The sequence below is a fragment of the Mobula birostris genome, chromosome 7 (assembly GCF_030028105.1).
Source record: "Mobula birostris isolate sMobBir1 chromosome 7, sMobBir1.hap1, whole genome shotgun sequence".
Classification (NCBI taxonomy): Eukaryota; Metazoa; Chordata; class Chondrichthyes; order Myliobatiformes; family Myliobatidae; genus Mobula; species Mobula birostris.
The window spans coordinates 111,217,050-111,235,080 of record NC_092376.1 but is presented as its reverse complement, the minus strand read 5'-3'; the positions used below and the strand labels follow the sequence as shown (position 1 = coordinate 111,235,080).

Sequence of the window (18,031 nt, the reverse complement as noted above, 5' to 3'; positions counted from 1 at the left end):
ATCACTCTGGTTGGTGACACTAATGTAGCTTGTTCTCATTTGCTGTATTCTTGGACCGGCATGATCATGGCACCCCCTCTTTGTATCATCTGTTTAAATATTCACCACTGTTTGAGTCTGAGTGTTACTGGAGTGCTGGGTATTGATCACAGAGTTATAATGAAAGATATCCTAGGATATGCAGCTTTGCTATTTCAAATATACCCTAGACAATGGTTAAAAAACTATAACTACAGGAACCTTTATCATTTATACTGTATATTGTCAATTTCTTTGTTCTAATGCCAAATAAAGATGTCTGGATTTACAGTCCACTTACAGTACTCATTATATATATTCGTTTTATCTTTTCTAGTTAAGCATAACCAAACAACAATGCATTTTCCAGTGCGAAGGGGGTGGTCAGTGACATTGTAACCCAGATCAGTATCTCCAATAGAATACCTTTCCTAACAGACTGCTGTACATTCCTGTGGGCTGAAAAGTAGAGGGGAGGTTAAACAGCTCGACTTTAGAAACCACGTTTTACAACTGTGGCCCCAATTTCCAGAGTGAGGATCACCAAGTTAGCTTGCAAGAATTCTTCGCCAATAATTGACAGGAATGCTGCAGATTGTGTTTGAAGAGAGATGAAATGTGTTTGAAAAATGCAGTAGCTTTCTTCAAATGAAAGTGTCTGATAATTCGTTAATCTGCTTCTATTTGGAATCTGCAGTCTGTGCTCCATCTACCAACTCGAGCTCACTCTTGTACTGACTACCATTTAGGTAGAAAACAATGGGTCAAACTCAGGAAGCCTGGATTCTCTTTCTCCACATTTCCCATCAACCCCACTGATCACCATTGCTCACAAGTTGCTTCAGTCCCCAGCCTATGCCTCAGAGAAGGCCAAATGGATACATCAGGATGTGATTCTTGGTTTTAGGACTTGTTAGGCATCTGGGCATAGGATGGCATAGAGTCATCAAGTCCAGCTAAAATTGAAACTCAATACAATTCGTCCTCCTCGTTTTGCAAAACTAATGATGTATCTGCTTGTGGTTCAGTCATTGGGGCTTTCCTGAACTGGGAGCTAAAAGTCAAAATCTGAGCTGATAGCAAGGGAGAACTAAAATGTCACATTCTGTGTTCAGGCAATTATAGCTTTATGTTATGAAAAGTAGGGTTAGGCATCTGTTTCCCTGGATTCCAACAGCTCCTATTGAGGACGCAGAAGCAGTTTCCATGCAGGTCGTTGGCCCAGTGTAACCATCTGCTGACATACCGACTATCTGTCACTGGAGAACTGGACAACTGAATGGTGGGAGTCACATCTGCTCTTGGCTGCCTTAGGCTTCATCCCAAGTGGCTTGGTTCTGGACCTTGAGGGCACTGACACAGAACTTTGACTGTAAACTGGATTAGTCAAGCACCAACCCCAACTCCCAAGCCTTCTGCAAAATCACCTACTTCCAAAACTTGTTCCGGTGCAAACATTGGCCATTCAGCCAGCTTTGTTCTCTAACAGAATAGCTCACTGAACACCATTGTAGGATGCGGACATATTTCTGGGCTGATTTGACTGCTTCACAGTTTACCTGGGGCCAAGGTCAATCTGTGATATGAGTCTCTAAATTGGAACGGGAAGGGGCTATTGAGGACACAGGCACTGTAATCAATGCATACACCGTGCTTGGCAATCTAGCACAATACTTCCAGATGATACATGACCTTCTTTTATTACACTTTAAAAAACGTTGCACTTGAGCAGAAGATCAACTGGCAGAAGGTTGTCCCCAAATTTCAGTCTCTACGCTTACTGAAGAAACATCAGGGCACAACAAGGAGAGTGCCCTTTCTTCTGACAGTCAGTGAGGCTTGGGGGAAAGAGATCTCTGGCTCTAAGGCCACTCGAGGGCAGGGCGAGACTCCATATGGTCATAGAGTCACACACAGCATAGAGACAGGCCCTTCAGTCCAGATGGCTCACGTTGGTCAAGATTCCCATCTAACTTAGTCCCATTTGCTTGTGATTGGCCTATATTCCTCTAAATCTTTCCTATTCATATACCTGTCCAAGTTACCTTTAAGTGTTGTTAATGTATCTGTCCCAACTACTTCCTCTGCAGCTCACCCCATATACTGACCACACTCTGGGTGAAAAGATTGTTCCACAGGTTCCTATTAAATCTCTCCCCTCACACCCTAAACCTAAGCCCCTAGTTTTTCCCAATCCTAGGAAAACAACTGTGTACATTTACCCTATCTATACCCCTTGTAATTTCACACACCTCTATAAGATCGCCTCTCATTCTCCTAAGCTCCAATGAATAAACACCTGACTTCCCTCCATAACTCAGTCCTTTGAATCCCAGCACATCCTCACAAACCTCCTCAGCACTCCTTCCCATAGCAGGGTCACCAAAACTGAGCACAGTGTTCCAAATGTGACATTATACAAGAGCAACACGACTTCCCAAATTCTACTCTTGGAGTCCTGACTGGTAAAGGCCAACACTCCAAAAGCTTCTTCGCCATCCGGTCTACCTGTGAGCCACTTTCAGGGGACCATATAGAACTCTGTTCTTTAGGACAGTGGTGACTGATGTTATGGTGTTGGCTGAGCTTGGCAATTAGCTTGCAGACATTTCACACCAGTCGAGGTGACATTCTCAGTGTGCAGTTGTTGGTGTTTCTCCCTGGGAGTGCTCGTGTTTATATAGGCCCCCGTTCGATTGCCTTCATCCTGATTGGCCACCCCTTTAGTTGACCTTTGAATTCTATTGGCTTGCATTACTTTGGCTCTTAGGTGTTCGTAGATGGCGTCTATTTTGATATGTTTGTTTACAGAGTTATCAGAAGAGAACGACACTTCTAAAAACTCTTGTGCCTGCTTCGTGATTTCCCTGCGTCAGAACCTCCGAGATATCCAAGAAGAAGTGATGTCCTTCTTAGTCTTCATGCAGTGAGATCAGCAACAGTGGATCACGTCTCCGTACCACCAGTTTGTGTTCCTGTAACTGAGTTGATAATTTATGTCCTGTCTGGCCAATGTAGTTCTTGTTGCAGTCTCCACAGGTGATGCTGTGCATCACATTGCTGTTCTACTCCCCAGGGCTCGACAGTGTACTTTGGAAGTTCTACACCCATGTCCTCCCAAAGTTCAACTTATCTGACTTAAACTCCATTTTCAACTCCTTGGCTCACCTACCCAGCAGAGAGAAAGGCCCTGTATGTCCAAGGCCTTGCCCTTTCAGAAGGAGTGGCCTCCTGTTGGATGAAGGAAACAAAAACAGTGTCTGCCTAATGGTGTGTGATTGGCAGGCTCCAAAGCTTGTCTGCCATCAGGAGATCTCTCTCTTTTGTCACAGGTGCCACCTTTTGGACAAAACTCTAAATAAGACCCTAGAGTAAATCACTTGCAGTTCAGCTAGACAAGAGAATTGTTCTGAAGTAGAAGCCATGTGCGAGGGCACAGCACTGAGACCAAACTGGATTTAAAACATAAACATATAGGCATATCATTGAGAAAAAATAATAAAATTGAAATGAAAGGTACAGACGAAATAAATGAAGGAATCCTTTATGTGTGAAATGTTGTGTTTCCCAAGCCACAATCTTTTAACAGAGTTCATAAATCACTGAGTGAAGCCAGTGTTATTTCTTCATCACTCGCCTGACCTCTGCTGCACTTGGAAGTTACCTGATGAAACTCTGACTCTGAACATTCTCCATGGGCATGAAGCACTGACAGATAAGATTTTCCAGAAGGGGACTTGGAGCAAGGCCAGCTGGCTGCGCTTGACTGAGGCTATGCAAGATCAATAAGTAACGCTGGTTAAAAAAAAGATATTGCTGTTTGCAAGGTGTAGGACTGGCCTAGGGTTTTGAGTACCTTCCACCAATGGCAGGAAGCCGAAAGAGCTGATCAACTCCTTCTGAGCTAAGCACATCAGTTCCTCAGTGACAAGTCTCAGCTCAGATGCACGAAGATTCAGTCAGTCTGATCAGAATAGTTTGAGTAAATAAATGGCCAACCAGAGTGTTCTATTAAAAGTAAAGGGATGATGGTTAAATATTCACACACACACAAACCCCTCCCTTCAATTACACTAAGAACGCCAGTTACAAAAAGAACCTTTAATGTAATAGCACAGAGTAGATATGAATCAGTGGACCTCTGTTGGCTGAGGTTGACAATGAATGTTGCGTCCAAACTCTACCATGCTGGTACAGTGCTGTCTGTGGCTGATGAGACCAGTGTGAGACTGACAGTCTCTGCTCCCAACGCCGCATCTATAAGTGGTCTCTGCTCTGCTGGAGATGCAGCGTTCCTTTCTATGGGCCTGTTTGTCTTCTGCACTTTCAGGAATATTTCCTCGTCTGACTTGAGGTGTTGTTTCAGGGTGCTTCTCCACCTGGTGAGGTCGGCTGCTAGTTTGTCCCAGGACTCAGTGTTGATGCTCAGTGCCTTCATGACGTCCCGCTTGCAGACATCCTTGCAGTGCAGTTTTAGGCTGTCAATGATTCTCTTGCCTGAAGAAAACTCACCATAGAGGATGTCTTTGGGGATGTGACCATCCTGCAAGCGACAGACACGGCCCAGCCAGCACAGCCTACACTGCCTGAGCAGGGTGTACATGCTAGGGAGGCCGGCACGAGAGAGGACCTCAGCATTGGGTACTTTGTCTCTCCAGGAGATGGCCAAGATGTGATGAAGGCACCTTAAATGGAAGGTGTTGAACCTTTTCTCTTGCTTAGTGTATGGTGTCCAGGTCTTGCTACTATACAGCAGTGTGTTGGCAACATAAGGGTTGTACACTGTCACCTGGCAGCCCACCCTAGAGAGGATCCGAAAGAGCCCATAATCTGTTGACCAAGTCAAGTGCTTTGGTGAGATGAATAAATTCAACGTAGAGGAGCTTCTTTTGTTTTCTGCACTTCTCCACTAGTTGGCAAAGAGAGAAAATCATGACCACTGTTGAACTTTCAACACAGAAGACACTCTTTGACTCCAGGTAGACACACTCAGATAACTTCTGTAGGTGGAGCAGTGTTCAGATCTTTATCAAGCAGATCTGGGTGAGAAATCTTGCTGACATCAGCTCCACAATATCTGCATTAGAGAAGTCTCAGTTAAGATTCATGGGGATTCCATCAGTGCACTCAGAATGGTCTGAGTGGGTAAATGGCCAAATCAGAGTGTTCTATTAAAAGTAAAGGGATGATGGTTAAACACACACACACACACACACACAGACACACACTCAAAACTCTCCATTCAATTCCACTAAGAAAACCAGTTACTAAATGAACATTTGATAAAAAAGTAAACAGCCTCTTTGAGTAGTATATGAGTCAGTGATCAGAGGCTTTATATAGATTGGATGGACCAAAGGGCTTGTCCCTCCTTCAATGTCAACAACACATCAGCTCAATCTTATAATCATTGCGTCCAACATTCATATAGTTGCAAATCCTGAGAGAAACTTTGAGCTGGACTTAACTTCATAGTTGTGGTGGGCTTCCAGGATGTAAGATTGATGCTTCACCAATGGATAATGGGAAGTTGCAAAACAACCTCGTGGAAAGGTAATAAGAGGAGCTATCAGCATTTTACAATTAGGGTCCTGATTCCCTCCACCATTGAATTCCACCTCCAGGCAGTACCATCAGAACCTTACTAGGCACTGATGAGACATACTCCTGTCTGTGGTTGTGTTTGGCTGGTAGGGTGTGTGGGATCTCCCAACAATATCCTGGATCTTCCTCAGTTTAGGGGTTTTGGGTGGGACATGTGACAGATGAAACCCCTAAGGGTAGTCTTTGGTTTACTGACCCTTCTTTCCAAGTGCTAGAATGTCAATGGAACATTTTCCAATTAGACCCTTTGCCCCTCACCCATTACACTGGAATGATATCATATTGCAGGTAAAACTTACTGACTCACTATCTGTGACTTTATACAGAAATAATCTAACTACCCTTGGTCTTTTTAAATCTCAAGGCATCCATTTTCTTGTTGGCAGTGGTTCTCGGTGTCCTGCTGCTTCTGCATGCAGAGTCTGGCCTGTTTTCTTAACCCAATGGGCACTCTCCATCTTTCACTGGTGCACGGGTGGGATTAGGTCTTCACGCTTGGACCCATAGGATATGAACGACATTGTGGAAAGGTATGCTAGACCGCAGAGGGGCTTTTCACACTGTCCTGGATGTCTCATTACAGAAGAAATGCCAAGGTTTCATGTCATAGTATAGAAGTCGTATAGAAAATCTCCACCTTGGGTCCTGATGAAGAGTCCTGGACCTGAAATGTTTACGGTTTCTCATCACGGAGATTCTGCCTGACCTGTTGAGTGTTTCAAGCATCTTCTTTTTGTATTTAACACTCCAACTTGTCTGCCTGAACATATCAGTTATTTGTGAGTCCTCTGTACATTTCTGCATATATTAGAATGCCAGATACTGTAGGGAAATTTCACAGATCCTAATGCACTCAGTTTTGGTTATAGAGCCCATAGAAAATTGTCTCTCAATGTCTCTCTCGTCTTTGTCCATTACGATTACCTTGTGGTATCATGACAACACCAACACACAGAAATGCAAGCAGCTCCAGTGAAGAGTGGACTCAATCTGTTCCATCACAGGCACAGCCTTCCCCATCGTCGACAGCCCCTACCTGAGGCACTCAAGAAAGCAGCATGTATCATTGAGGAATCCCACCACACTGTGTTATGCTCTCTTCACACTGCAACCATTGGGCTGGAAGTGCAGGAGCCTCAAGTCCTAAACCAACAGGTTAAGGAACTGCTACTTTCCTATAGTCATCAGGTACTGAAATTGACTTGCACAACCCTAACCCCGCCTCAGCACTGAAATTGAGAGGACAAGAAGATGGTGGTGCGCGCGACCACTTCGGTGGTGATGTCTGTTATCTGTCAAATAGGGGACCGTGCACAATTCTGATTTGATGGAGACGGACGTGAGAGTACGGAGAAACACCTGGAAAACTTCTGAAATGCCCGCTTCGCTGCCACTGCTACTGTGTGGTAACCGGAATGTCCAGAGCAGAAGGCCCCGAAATCCTCGGCTTTGCGTGTTTCAGCGGCCGGGGCGAGGTCAAAGGTGCTCGGCAGAGGATGGCGCTCGGGCAGCTGTATTGGAGAGGCTGGTCGGAAGCTCGAAGTTTTCGGACGGATGGACTCAGTGTCGGCTGTGGTCGGCTGCTTCCAAGGCATCGGCAAGTTGACAGTGCCTGGAGGTTTATGGCAGGGAGTTTCTCCCTTTTGGCGCCTGCTATCGGGGGCTCAGGAGTCAATCGACTCGGGGACTTTGAGACTTAATTTACCGTGCCCATGGTTTGTTCTTTATCAAATTATGGTAGTGCCTTGCACTGCTGTAACTATATGTTATAATTATGTGGTTCTGTCAATGTTAGTCTTTGGTTTGTCCTGTTTTCTGTCATATCACTCCGGAGAAACATTGTATCATTTCTTAATGCATGTATGCATTTCTAAATGACAATAAAAGAGGACTGAGTGTTCTCATAATCTAAATTGGAAAAAATCTAGATACTACAGACCGTCTCTTATACTACTATGGATGAGTCTTTGATTTTTATTTTGCACTAATGTCCTGTTTTACAGTCTTTTTTAATTCTCCGTCTTCTATAATTTATGTGTAACTTACAGAAAATCCTACAAAAAGTAGTAGATATGGCCCAGTCCATCATGGGTAAAGCCCTCTCAACCATTGAGCACATCCACATGAAACACTGTTACAGGAAAGCAGCATCCATCATCAGGCTCACCCATCACTCAGGACATGCTGTCTTCTTGCTGCTGCCATTGGAGAGAAGGTACAAGAGTCTCAGGACTCACACCACCAGGTTTAGGAACAGTTATTAACCCTCAACCATCAGGCTCGTGAACCACAGGATAACTTCACTCAACTTCACTTGCCCCATCATTGAAATGTTCCTACAACAAATGGACTCAACTTTCAAGGACTCTTTGTCTCATGTTCTCGATATTTATTGCTTATTTATTTATTATTACTGTTTCTCCCTTTTGTATTTGCACACTTTGTTGTGTTCTGCATTCTATCTTCCATTGATCCTCCATTGATTCTGTGATAGTTATTATTCTATAGATTTGTTGAGTTTGGCAACAAGAAAATGAATCTCAGGGTTGTAAGTAGTGACATATATGTACGTTGATAATAAAATTTACTTTGAACTTTGAAATTATATTCTGTGTGTTATTGCCTGAATCTATGTGCCTGCTGGATGCAGGATATTCATTGTACTGTACCTGTACCTCATTGTGCACACATCAATAAAATTTACAATGCAGAGAAATCAGTTCTAAACTTTCCACAGAATAGGCTTAAGATTGGGCAGAAATCCCGTATAGCAAGTTGTTGTCACTGGGAACCTCACCTTGTAAAGAGTCAAATTGAAACCAGACCTCATATAATCCCCATTACTTGATTTTTCAATACTCCTACTCGTTACGCATAATTGAAACCTGGTTAGCCAATGATGGATTATGAGCAGGAATGTATCAAACATATTCAAGTGGGAGACTATGACCCTGGTTAAACATTTTGAAACCACTCATTCACTTCTGCCATTTAACGTCCTGAAGAATGTGTTACCATACCATTGCCATCAGAGCTGGTACTATCAAACACATCTAATGTTTGCCATTGCTGTAGCTTTCAGTTAGCTTCGATCCCAGAAATATTTCCTTTGAAATCATGTGCCATTTAACCTGGTGGCAAATTATGTCAGATATTATTAAGGGATTTTAAGCTGGGTTATAAATAGACTTGGAATATTATTCAGCATTATTAATGCAAAAATAATCAGAACGTTCTTGTTCCTAACATAAAGTACTGCTTGCTTAACAATGCAGCAACATTACAGTATCTGTGGGGTGCTTTTTGCAAAGATTTCTGCTTTGCATTATTACCAAACGTAGCAGATTTGTATGAGGGTACGTACATGTTTGGTTCAACAGTCTGAATTCAGTTAATGCTTCATTTGTGCCACAAGTACAGAGACAATTTAAATTCAATGACAAATGAATGCCAAGTTTGAAACTGCCTGGGGCAGGTAGGTTGATGGAACACAGACTCCTTGACTCTGGTTTTCTGCTTAGAGCATGAAATTTGCCCTAATGTCACAGGACAATCATTCTGACAACTGTAGTTTATCTGTGGATGGGTGCATAAGCAGAGATCAAGTAGAGGAGAAAGGGGAGAGCTGGAGTGGGAGACAAGCCTTTTCTAAAAGCAATGGTTTTTTCCTCTCCACTGGTCCTGGTGACTTGTGTTAGATCAGAAGTCTAGGCTGTTTCACCTATTTGCAAAAGGTTCATTTTCCTGTAGTCACATACAATAGAGAGAAAATAGCTGCATCACAGCAAGATTCATGCACGTGTCCAAACTAGGTAGATACCAGAAAATGTCCCCAGTTCAACCAGTACCTTTAGACCAAGGGTTTTCAATCTGGGGTCCACAGAACCCTCGGTTAATGGTACGGGTCCAAGGCATGAATAAGATTGGGGAGCCCTGCTTTAGACCAACACATCCGCATTTTGTTAAGTGATTTTTGTTCCTCCTGTGCAGGCTTTCACTGGAGTCTGGCTCCTGAGGCTGCCCCCAATTCCTTACCTAATCTTCTTCAAGATTAGTGGTGGGAGTTAGAAAGTTAAATGTAATTATGGAAAGCATGGGCCTCAAATCAGATCCTGTTCTTGTAACCTCATCACCAACCCAGCGCTTCAGATTTCCAGAGGTTATAGGATGTCACTACCAGAACAACAGCCAACAAGAAATGCAATTGAACACAGAACTTCCTTGACCATTATACACTGCTTTTACAAATGAAATATTATGTGCATATTAATTATTAGATTTGAAGTTTTTCAATTAGCCTAGCTGTAAACAAGGATAACATGGAGCAGGGACAATATGTGGATACTATACATAGAAATGGTAGGTTAAAATGGCTGCTCAACACTTACCCCACCCTAGCAGGTCACAAAAGAGAATGTGCCCACCTGCTCAGTTTTCCACTCTGTCACTGAGGTCGAACATTCCCTGGCTCAGCCCTGACCTGTGCTGTTTCAGTGAGTGAGAACCTCTCAACGCTTGGCCTGCTTAGGATCATAATAGAGGGAAAGGAGCTCCACATCCTGATTTGTGTCAGTAAGTAATGATGTTTTTCCAGTCCTGGCCCTAGCCTATACCTTATGGTCCTGTGTGTAATCTGTACCCTATCAGTAAGTAGTAATTAATAATCCTAGTCCTGATCAATACTATATCAGTTAGTGATAACCTACAGATTAGACTCTGATCTCTGCCATATCGGTAGGTAATGACCATCAGTAGTCAAGGCCATAATCTATAGCATATCAGCAAGTGATAATTTTCAGTCGGTGTCCTAATTTATCTATATCAGTGAGGGTTAATCTACAGTCCTGGTTCTGATCTGCCCGTTCTCAGTGTATAGTCAACCCTGAGTGCTCGACTAATTTTCACTCTGACTGAGGATGCTTCCAGTCCACTGCAGTGAAGATATATCCCAGTGTTAGATCGTATGGCCCAGGGACTTCTCACTGACTGATCTTATATAGTACAGAGGTCAGTATCAATTTTTGTTCACAGGTGCTTCTGCATAAAGAGCTGAGTTCTCCTTTCAAATATGAGAGGCATTCATCACCCTGTGTAACATCTGTCACCATATACACAGGCAGACACCCTCACCCCCTTCCACCACAACAGGCTACCACCAAGTTCTGCAAACACAACTTTTCAGAAGCGAATCCAGCTGACAGCATTCATTCTGCCTTATTCATAACAGGCATGCAACTAGCACTGTCATTTTAACAGCTGTACAAACAAGAATTCGGCCAAGCTCAGGGTGTTCTGGTTAAGCCTGACTTACACTGCACAAAAAAAGAGCTGACTGGTTACTGCAGCTAGTGGGTCACAAGCAATGAGAGAACAATGACAAGAGATCTGAATTCCTGGAAAGAGCTGAATCGTTTCCACACATTTCTCACAACCCCGAATTCCAACACGACCTCACCTGCACTTCTGCTGGCTAGTTACTGGCATGATTACCCTTCTAATCAAGTTAAAAAGTTGTCCGAAATGGCAGGAAATGTGTGTGTGTGTGTGTGTGTGTACGCGCGCATGCGGGGGGGGGCAGTTTCTTTGGGCAGATAAAGTAATTATAGAAAATTAATTAGTAAGTTATTACTGCAGGTTTCTACATTATGGTTAGATTTGGATGTCGCTTGGTTAACTAGTACAGGCCTTCAGCTTGACTCTATAATGGGACATCTGCAGTCTGACTGAGTTTCTGATTAGACATTCCCAAGTGAGGAAAATGGTGAAAGATGGGTTAAAAAGAATAATGGGGATCCTTAACTCATGCATTTATTTGCAGCTGGCTTCTGAATGACAAAGCAGAGAAACAGCAATATAGGAAGTGAACATTCTTTGGAACACCTGCTAGCCTTGGGCTGCCATTACTGTGGAGATTGAATTGGTCCTGGATGGTGAGGATTACCAATCTTTGATTGTTTGAATTGCTGGAAATTTCATGACACGAGCATTTGCCTTCAACCTCCCTCCTCCCACTCACTCAGCAGTAAGGCTGCGTGACATGTCAATTTTCATGGGGTGCTACCTTCCCACGAGAAGCGCAGAGATAGATTACTGGATTGGATGATTCTTTGACTTTTAGTCAAACAGGAAACTTCTGCTGGGTGCAAGTAGGACAACAAAACTCCGTATTCACCTTATTTTCTCTTCAGTTGCTCTTGGCAAGAGCAAAGAGATTAGTTTTAAGTTCCTGGAGAGTTGTCAACCTCAAGGATAGTGGTTCACTATAGTCTTTTTGAATGTATAATCAGTGCAGGCAATAATATTTTATGAACATTACTAATTCACACAACCAGTGTAGTGGGGGGAGGGGGCTCATGAATTCTGCACAGACAAAAACAGTGCCATGTTGTGTAGACCAGATCCTCCTGGTACCAGCAGCATCTGATAACTTTAGCTGGAGAATGGTATTAGTAGCAGTGCTTTAAACAATGTCAGTATCCTTGCTTAGGGAGGAGAAAGTTAACCAGTTTGCTGGTAAACCTGCAAAACAAAAATGTGTTTTCAGGCTGTAACTGTCATGAGCAATTTGCCTTAAGTGAAGGAAGCCACTTTCGTCAACAGACAAATTAAATGGGAGTTGTTTCCACCAAACTTTGGTTGATCAGTAAAAATTCTCTGAATATCGGGTTCAGGCATGAAAGATTGTCCAAGTGTTGTGTTATAGAAAAACATCTCAGCACCTGCAAATTCAGATAAAATGTCTGCATCATTCTTTGTCCTGCCCTCCTGTCTCCACAGGCTGGAACATAAATCAATAACACAAAATAATCTGCAGATGCTGTAAAAGATCAAAGCAACACTTTCAGTAGGCTGGATGAACTCAGCTGGTCAGGCAGCATCAGTCAGAAATGATGAGTCGACGTTTCGGGCCAGAACCCTTCGTCAGGACTGGAGAATGAAAGATGGGGAAGGATTTGAAGAATGCTTGTAGTGTCAATTGATAGACCAGTAATTTGAAAGACAAAGGGGTGGGGGAGGGGAAGCATTGATGTCATAGCCCTGAAAACAATGGGTGGTAGAAGAAGGAGGCAGAACCATGAGGGAGCTGGGGGAGGGGGTAGAGTGAAATAGGAAAAGAGGAAGGGAGGGGGAGGGATTTACCAGAAGGTGGAGAATAAATCAATAGATTTGCTTTGGAGGGATATATGCCATCCATATAAATGAGGACATCCATCTCTCCGAAACTTGTCTTCGTAACTTCATCCAGCTCTACAAAGTCCTCAATTCTCCAAGCTCCTTTACTTCTGCTCTTTTCTACATTCTTCATTTTAATCTGTCCACCACTGGCACCATGGTTACACCTGTCAAGATCCAACACTCTGAATTTCTCTCTTCAGCCCTTTACTCTTTCAAGAAACTCTTTAAATCCTGCCTGTTTGATCAAGCTTTAAGTTACAGATCCTTGGCTGAGTTAGTGCCATATTTTGTTTGAAAATTATTTCCATGAAACCCTTCACCACATTAAAGTCATTGCACACAAGTAGGTTATTGTCATTGAAGGTAAAGGCAGCATTTGAGTAACATAGGACTATATCAGTTTTTGGATAACAGAGACCAGACTTATAAAACCATAGAAAAGCATGCATAGTGGTTGGTACAACACTTTACAGTACAAGTGACCCTGGTTCAATTCCCACCACTGCCTGTAAGTAGTTTGTACATTCTCCCTGTGACCGCGTGTATTTTCTCCATTTTCCTCCCACAATCCAAGGAAGTTAATTGGTCATTGTAAATTGTCCCATGATGAGACTCAGATTAACTCGGGCATAGCTCAAAGAACCAGAAGGGCCTATTTCGTGGTGTATCTCAATAAATAAATAAAATGTAGCACTGTTAGTATGACTTCCCTGTTCTTATATTCTGTGCCTCAGATAATCAAGCTGAACATTATGTCTGCCTTTTTAATCTGTTCTGCTACCACTGGGATCTGTGGGTAAACATTCCAAGATCCTTTTCTTCCTCTGAACCATTCAATTCCTTTTTCATTTGATGCAAATTCCTTGGCTTTATTGCACCTTCCTAAATGTATTACCTCATTTCTCTCTGCATTAAACCCATTAGCCACTTTTGTCCCATCTGTACCTTCCAAAAGAAGGAAGCTACCCTCCCTCACCACACTCACTGTCAATGGTTTGGCCAACTTCTACAGATGTGTAGTGGAGAGTGTATTGACAGCCTGGTATGGAAACGCCAATTCCTTTGAGTGGAAAATCCTACAAAAGGTAGTGGATTTGGGCTAGTCCATCACAAGTAAAGCCCTCTGCACCAATGAGCACATCTATATGAAACACTGGTGTAGGAAAGAAGCACCCATAATCAGGGACCACCACCCAGGCCATGCTCTTTTTTCACTGCTGCCATCATGTAGGAGGTACAAGTGCCTCAGGACTCGCACCACCAGGTTCAAGAACAGTTACTACCCCTCAACCATCAAACTCTTGAACAAAAGGAAATAACTACACTCACTTGCCCATCCATTGAGATGTTCTCACAACCAATTATCTCACTTTAAGGATTCTTTATCATTATCTCATGTTTATTGCTATTTATTTATATTTGCATTTGCACAGTTTGTTGTCTTCTGCACTCTAGTTCTTTCATTGATTCTGTTATAGTTATTATTCTAAAGATTTCCTGAGTATGCCCACAGGAAAATGACTCTCATGGTTGTTAATGGTGTCATGTACAGTGGCATGCAAAGGTTTGGGCACCCCGGTCAAAATTTCTGTTACTGTGAATAGTTAAGTGAGTAGAAAATGAACTGATCTCCAAAAGTCATAAAGTTAAAGATGAAACATTCTTTTCAACATTTTAAGCAAGATTAGTGTATTATTTTTGTTTTGTACAATTTTAGAGTGAAAAAAGGAAAGGAGCACCATGCAAAAGTTTGGGCATTCCAAGAGATTTGAGCTCTCAGATAACTCTTACCAAGGTCTCAGGCCTTAATTAGCTTGTTAGGGCTACAGCTTGTTCACAATCATCATTAGGAAAGGCCAGGTGATGCAAATTTCAAAGTTTTGTAAATACCCTGACTCCTCAAACCTTCTCCCAACAATCAGCAGCCATGGGCTCCTCTAAGCAGCTGCCTAGCACTCTGAAAATTAAAATAAATGTTGCCCACAAAGCAGGAGAAGGGTATAAGAAGATAGTAAAGCGTTTTCAGGTAGCTGTTTCCTCAGTTCATAATGCAATTAAGAAATGGCAGTTAACATGAATGGTGGAGGTCAAGTTGAGGTCTGGAAGACCAAGAAAACTTTCTGCGAGAACTGCTTGTAGGATTGCTAGAAAGGCAAATCAAAACCCCCATTTGACTGCAAAAGACCTTCAGGAAGATTTAGCAGACTCTGGAGTGGTGGTGCACTGTTCTACTGTGCAGTGACACCTGCACAAATATGACCTTCATGGAAGAGTCATTAGAAGAAAACCTTTCCTGCGTCCTCACCACAAAATTCAGCGACAGAAGTTTGCAAAGGAACATCTAAACAAGCCTGATGCATTTTGGAAACAAGTCCTGTAGACTGATGAAGTTAAAATAGAACCTTTTGGCCGCAATGAGCAAAGGTATGTTTGGAGAAAAAAGGGTGCAGAATTTCATGAAAAGAACACCTCTCCAACTGTTAAGCATGGGGGAGGATCGATCATGCTTTGGGTTTGTGTTGCAGCCAGTGGCACGGGGAACATTTCACTATTAGAGGGAAGAATGAATTCAATTAAATACCAGCAAATTCTGGAGGCAAACATCACACCGTCTGTAAAAAAGCTGAAGGTGAAAAGAGGATGGCTTCTACAACAGGTTAATGATCCTAACACACACCTCAAAATCCACAATGGACTACCTTAAGAGGTGCAAGCTGAAGGTTTTGCCATGGACCTCAGAGTCCCCTGACCTAGATATCATCGAAAATCTGTGGATAGACCTCAAAAGAGCACTGCATGGAAGATGGCCCAAGAATCTCACAGAACTAGAAGACCTTTGCAAGGAGGAATGGGCGAAAATCTCCCAAACAAGAATTGAAAGACTCTTAGCTGGCTACAGAAAGCGTTTACGAGCTGTGATACTTGCCAAAGGGGGTGTTACTAAGTACTGACCTTGCAGGGTGCCCAAACTTTTGCATGCCACTGTACGTACTTTGAACTTCAAAGTTTTGTATCATCTGCAAACTTTTTTTTATCATGTCTCTTGCACTAAAGATTACAGCATCAATGTATATTACAAATAACAATGGAAATGTCTTAGTAGAAGTGGGCTCCTGTCTCTGGCATATGTGCAAGGTGAAAGATGAACTGATGTTTAAACAGTGTTTGGCAGGTCAGGTGTATCACTTTAATGCAGACTATGGGCAGGTTGAGCCACCAGTCTAAGAGTTTAGTATTGCTGCAGGACCAGGGTCTTGGCTCAAAATGTTGACTGTTTACTCATTTCCATACATGCTGCCTGACCTGCTGAGTTTCTCCAGCATTTTGTGTGTGTTGCTCTGCTGTCTTTCCCCAGATATTCAATGGTCTGCAATCAACATGGCAAAGGTGCAGTTGCCATGGTGATATGAAATCTTCCCTGTAGTTATAGAATCATACAGCACAGAAATAGACCCTTCCAGCACTGTCCGTCTCAACGATCAATACCCATTTACACTAATCAAACTTTAATCTCATGATCTCTCCCCAGATTCTACCACTAGCCTGCACATGAGGGAAAACCTGCAAGTCACCTGCCAAACTGCACATCTTTTGGAGGAATCCAGAGCACCCTGAGGAAGCAACACGCATGATTAATGAGAGAGATCATGTGAATCCCACACATACTACACCCATGGTCAGGGTTGAACCCCTGGTCACTGGAACTGTGAGGCCCCAGCTCGAATTGCTGCACCACTGTCCCAGAGAACGTGGAGGATGCGCATGTCATGATTACCCTGATATAAGCTGAAGGAAGGAGGAAGCACTGAAAGAAGTTGGATTTAGCTTGCATTTTGTACCAGTCCGAGAGCACCAATGGGTGTGTTGATTGACGGAGGTGTTGACACTGTGATTATGGTGGTTGGGTTTTACTGCAAACGGAAGTTCCACTGAGCCACCAATAAATAGTCCTGCTGCAATGCTGGTGCAGGCTGGCAGTTTCATTATTGCAAAGTGGGACATGCCATCATTCCTTTAAATTAACATGATGTCCATTTCATCCAGCATAATATTTAACCTCTTGAGCAATACACCTCTTTATAGACAGATTCTTCCCCTCTGCAATCCGATTTCTAAATGGTCCACGAACTCATGAACACTACCTCATTGTTCTTCTTTGGCACTTCCCACCCATTCATTTATAGTAATTTGTTATGCCTGCACCGTACTTCTGCCACAAAACAACAAATTTCACAATTTATGTCAGCGACAGTAAACCTGATTCTGGATCTCCACAGATGAAATGATCAGCTCAGGTCTCTGGAGCTGGGGTTTGAGTCTACAACCTCCTGGCAAAGCTGTGAGCCCTGAAAACTGTCAGCAGCTGATGTTTACCACAGCATCCTGGTGAACAGGGAAACAACACTTGCTACGCTTTGAAAGGGGAAGAGAAAAAAGAAGCAAGGAAGGGAAACATTTTAATTTAATTTATTCATACTGCTTAACATGCTCATGTGAAATTCCCATCTAGACGAGCAATAACACCTTCTTTAACCTATTTACCTTAAATGAGTTAATGATTGAAACTAAATAATGAACGGAAACGTTAGTGCTGGTCCACTAGCAGAGCGATTATGTGTAATGGAGAGACTGACAAAGGAAAATGAGGCGCTGGTGTTGGTGGTAGCGGGGTGGGGGAGTGTGGAGCTGATTATTGCCGAACGACAGGTGGCCTCAGTTGTGCTATTTGATACCGGTTTCTTTGGTGTCAAGCAAATTGAAATGGGGCCATACTTACATGCCAGCTTATGTAAAGAAAACAGGTCGGAAATTAATAAGCTTCATCCCACATGGAGGTGGGGAATTGCAGAGTGAAAAACAGGCAATGGGCATCAATCTTAGAATAATGGACAGGCCTGTACAGTGCAGGATCAACACAGCAACGTGGCTGCACAGTTGTAGGACTGTCAGTCACACGGCAAGAGAGAACTGCACTAATACACAGACAGTCAACTATACTGTGGTGACAACTACGAGTGTTGGCCACTGAGACATTCGTGTGGTATTACAGAAATATAAAATAATTGTTATGATACAGAAGACCATTTGGCCAGTCAAATCTGTCAGCTCCTTAGAGAAGCAGGCCCATCACTCACAAGTTTCTCTAATCTTGCAAGTTATTCCCCTTCACATGCATGTCCAATTCCCTGTTGAACATCCTGAATGATTCTGTTGCTGCAGATTGCCTAGATTA

The 18,031-nt window shown here is 42.9% G+C and overlaps 1 protein-coding gene and 1 long non-coding RNA gene across 4 annotated transcripts in view; one reads left to right on the top strand and one right to left on the bottom strand.

The window, feature by feature from the left end:
• The window catches only part of LOC140200792 (uncharacterized), a 33,840-nt gene extending 17,113 nt beyond the window's left edge, over window positions 1-16,727 (top strand). The window contains exon 3 of the long non-coding RNA XR_011886735.1: window positions 16,328-16,727. This is a non-coding gene — a long non-coding RNA (uncharacterized lncRNA). The remainder of the gene's footprint in view (window positions 1-16,327) is intronic.
• LOC140200364 (fibroblast growth factor receptor-like 1) overlaps window positions 1-18,031 on the bottom strand; it is a 161,800-nt gene that overhangs the window by 101,561 nt on the left and 42,208 nt on the right. The gene's annotated exons all lie outside the window — the stretch shown is intronic.